Source organism: Sapajus apella, unplaced genomic scaffold, assembly GCF_009761245.1.
Source record: "Sapajus apella isolate SASKATOON/1434 unplaced genomic scaffold, GSC_monkey_1.0 scaffold18, whole genome shotgun sequence".
Classification (NCBI taxonomy): domain Eukaryota; kingdom Metazoa; phylum Chordata; class Mammalia; order Primates; family Cebidae; genus Sapajus; species Sapajus apella.
In genome coordinates, this window is record NW_022436958.1 from 10,012,399 (window position 1) to 10,017,457 (window position 5,059).

Consider the following 5,059-nt stretch of genomic DNA (forward strand, 5'->3'; position numbering starts at 1 on the left):
ATATATATATATACACACAGGTATATATATATATATATACACTCATATATATTTGAATTACCTGTATTTATATATATATTCATATATATTTGAATTTTAAATTATAACTCTGAATGTTTAAAGGGTACTTCACTTTAATATATTAAATATATATTGTCCTAGATTATGATATGTTTATGTTCATGCAAGTCACATTAGCACACTTTAAAAAAAAATCTTTTCTTGGATTTACAAATAAACATCGTTTATGATTTTATCATATTTTCCCGATCTCTTGAAATAGTAATAAATAGGTGAGTTTCAAAACAGAATTGACCCCTGCAACACATGAAAATAGATTTGTTATGTCTTGTGGATGTGCCCTATTTGTGACTATTCTTTCAATGGGAGCGAAAATAAAATACAAGAATTATCTTGTTTCACAGAGATGTGCTAAATGAAATGTGCTAAGAGATGTTGTAAAGAATGTGAAGGTTTAAAAATAGTGTTGGTTGTAAGTGTTTAGTTTTACTACTTTGTTTACTCTTCTTGAGTTATGCTTGATGTTATTTGGATATTAAATTATCTTGTGGGTTACACTGAAGTAAAACAATATATTTTGCACAAATAAAAAAGAAAGAAAGAAAGGTAATGAAAACATGGCTCTGGGATAATATCCTAAGCTAGCCTGTTTGTAAGATTTGGGAGCTTTGTAATTTAGAAAGCTCCTTGTGATGCATTAATTAAGTGAAAACAGGAGTGTATTGTGTCCAAACAGTGCATATATTGCAAGGGTGCAATTTGCTTGAACAGCCTAAGTAGGCAATTGTGATGTGAAACCACAATGAAAAGACTCAGGCAGAAAACAGCTTTCTGAAAATTGCACCTTTTGATGTGTTGGTGACATGAAATTGATAGAGTTAGGTGGAATAATGACTTTAAATATTAATCCTTCTCCTCAGAACGGCAGTATCTTGAGGTGCTCATTAGGTCTCATATGGAAAGAGGATTTAGCAAATTCCTTTTTTTTTTTACCTTTCACAAAACTACTGAATATTTTTATATATATATTTAATCTGCTTGGTAGTTATCCAGAGCTGGGAAATCTGGGGAGAAGCTAGTCAGAATCACACTGCTAGCACTCCAGGAGAATCTGTACTGCGAGGTGCCACGTGGTGCATGGTACACACTAACTCAGCTTTGGACAAGCACACTGCATCAATTTAATTTCAAAAGCAAGGCTTTGAGGTTTGATCCACCGGCCTTCCCTTCACTACCTTGCAGCCAAAAGCTTTCTTTTATAATGGCTGTGATTCTAGGCTCCTGGGGTGCTTCTGATGTTATGGCTTTTAGAGGAATACCACCATAAATGTTGTAATGCAGAGAAGTACAAAGACAATGTTTTCCACTTGTGTGCATATATTAGTAGTTGCCAAGAGTTTTCAGATCAGCCTTAAGAAAAATTGGTATTTGTTTATTTTTAATGTGTTCCCAGGGAATTAGATTTTCTCCTGCATTTGCAGCATTTGAGAGAAAGGTACATATATATGCCAATGACCTTTCCAGATGTAATAAACTTTGCATAGCCGTTAAGTGAGCCAACATAGCATCAAAGCCTCGATAATGAACAACTACATGGCTGACCGTCATGATTTTCCTTATACTTCTGTTTTAACTAACATTGCAATTGATGTTTAAATAAGAAAACCACTTTATATGTGTGTGCTTCACTTTTCACTTACATGTGATTCTGTAATAAAAAGGTATCACCTTGTAAGATCTAGCATTTTAAGATTAAAAACAGGAAAGAAGACAAGGAATTGCTTTAGTGTTAAAAAGTATGAAACTAGGTGGAAAGGAGCCAAAGGAAAGGCTTTAAAATCCTGGCTATCAGAAAATGTAAAATATAAAGGTTTTATTAGGAATATTTTTAGACGATTGTGTGTGTGTTTCCAAGACAGAAGTTTCATTGCCTCAGACCTTTAAAGTGTACCTCCCAAGATAAAGTTTGGGAATGGAAGTTTCAGAAGTAATCTTTCTGTGAAGAAATGATCTATCTGACCTAAGTGGGATCTTTCTCTCTCTTTCTTTTTCTCTCTTTTACCACTTGGAGAAAAGCTGCGTGGGAAGCAAAAATTCCTCTTCTCACTATGTTTTGCACGTTGTCAGAATTTATTAACACAGTATTTTCAGAAGAATGACAGGGTTATTAGAAATTTCATGGCAGAAACTCAAAAACAATTCTGCATCCTGTTTGGTCAAAACTTGTAAAATTTTCAAGAACCCCAGAAGCAAAAGTGGTCTTTGAATGCATGTGTTAAATACAGATCTGCCAAGATTATAGAACTTGAGGTTGGGATAGAAAAATGGAGAGTCAAGTATATAACATAATATTATGCATTAGCATATGTGGAATAGATGCTATTATAATTTATGATAAACAAAGGCTCACAAAGATATAGAAATACTTTCCTTTAGAAGGCTAAACCTATGGATACCTCATATGGAACATTATCTGTGTCTATGCCATGCCAGGAAAATCAGTTAAATTTCTTTTAAAATAATAAAAATATATTTTTAAATGCAGTCAATAAATTAATAATTTTTATTTAATATTTAAACCACTGGATCTGACCTCTTTTATTTTGATTGGTAGTTTCATTGAATTGACTGGATTGATAAGTATAGCATTCTGCAACATGGATACAAAATTGAAGAGTCATGAAGAATAAAAGAAGTTGAAAATAAATAAAACACAGGTGACTGTTTAGCTTCATTGAGAAAGAAAGAAATACTTTTTATAAAGATGTTTATTTACATCTATATTTACATATTGGATCAGTTAGTCAACTCATTCACTAAACATTTTGCAGCTTATTAGTCTTTACCACAAAGTCTAGACATCATAGCTGATGCTAGGAATACAGAGATAATATGACTTGGTCTCTATCAACAAGGAGTATGAGACAAACAGAAAGTGGGTGCAAATGCAGGAGATGTGGCAAGACAAAGGAGGAAAAGCCCCTTATAAAATCATTAGATCTCATGAGAACTCACTCCTTATCATGAGAACAGCATGAGGATAACCACCCCCATGATTAAATTACCTCCCACCTGATCCCTTCCATGACACATGGGGATTATGGAAACCACAGTTCAAGATGAGATTTGGGTGGGGACAAAGCCAAACCATATCAGGAGTCCTGGTTGTATGATATTAGCCTATGTAAATTAAAATAAACTGCAAGGAAGCAAATGGGCAAATTTCCCAAGGGCTGGAAGAGACAAAAATGATCAGAGAAGCTCCAAAGATGTGGGGGTTGGTTTGTTTGTTGCTTTTGAGTTGAAATTCAAGCAGGTGTTTGACAGGCCAAGAGAAGAGGATACCAGAAAAGATTAAACTAAATTTTGCCATTATTGTCTACAGAATAAGAGCATACTTTCAGCTAATGCCAGAGAAAGTTAAACTAATTTTTGCCATTATTGTCTATAGAATAAGAGAATACTTTCAATAGCAGTTGGAGACTATAATCAAATTCTAGGGATAAAATCCCAACTAATGTAGAATGATTGTTAACTTATATCTGGAGTCAAGACCAGCCATACACCAAAATTATGAAATAATTTATTTTATCTTGTTATCTAAACTATAGTTTTGTTAGTTGTCCTTGTCGTTTATACCAGACCCCCAGATTTTCATGCCACTCACAGTGTTATGCTGTCAGTGCCCTTCAGAATTGCTTGTGAGGTGGCTCTCCCCTATCCCATCTCTTCTACTTTGTGCTCCATTGCTTCTCACTTAGTGGTTGATGAAAAGCAATCTGATAAGCTAATTCTTACTAAGGTTTAATTACTTAACAGCTTGATTATTAAATCTCCAAGGGTTTTTGGATTTTGAATAGAGGACTCTTGGATGTTAAAAGTCTTAATTCGATAGAATTAATTAGTGGGTTTTTAGTAGGGGAATACATTTTGTTGGGGCACAACATGCAATAGAGAGGAAGATTCCACAAATATTCAAATGTCTTCACACATCTAGAATTTGATGAGAGAATAATTAATAATAGATAATATATTTTTGAGGAACAGCAAACTCAAGTGCAAATATTAGAATGTTGGGAATTAAAATCTCATACCTGACATCATTTAAATTTTTACTTTAGGTATTTTGTGTCTGAGTCTCAGTTTTCTCATATTTGTAGAGATAATAGCAGTTACAATATCAATAGTGGTTAGGATCAAGAATGAATTAGGTAGAAGTTCTTTATAGAGTATAAATGTACATTATTATCACCTCATTAAGAAACATTTAGGTTTGCATACATTAAAATTGTTTTTCCTAAGTTGTTCTTAATTCAATAAAATACCTGCAGGGACAACCACAAGAGAGATAGCTGAATGTGTAACTAAAGAAGTTTATTCTGGTGCATATATATGACTTTTCTAAGTAGATTATGTGTCTTAATGTTTTTGTAAAACATCAAAAAATAGAAGGGATTAAAACATAAAAGTATAGTGTGGCTCTAAGATGGCTCCAGGAAGAATAAAGATAAAATTAACTGATAATTACAAAAACACCAAAGAAAACAGAATAAGGATTTAAGTTGTTTACAGAATCAAATAATATGAATAGACATAGATCTGTTACTTAGCATATGTGATATAAATTAATATATAACAAGAAGAAGAGTAATGACTTAAATCCTATTTAGGCGGTTGGGACAAAGAAAAACAGTATCAATGCACTATTGCAGACAGAATTAAGTAATAAACTCCATTGGGCAACTTAGTAGAACCTATCAAAATTTAACATGTATGTATCTTTGACCCAATATTTTCTCTTTCATTTTTCACACAGCATGTATGTTCACACTGGACATACCAGTGATTTATTTTATTTTTACCAGTGATTAGAGACAAGTTGAATGTCAGTCTGTGGAGAAATGTTTATAACATCCTCCAAATTAAAAAAGAGAGATGACCAGAAAAGGAGAAACTATATGTTCACTTGGTAACCTTTTCTGGAATGTGAATGTGTGTGTGTGTGTGTGTGTGTGTGTGTGTGTGTGTGTGTGTGTGT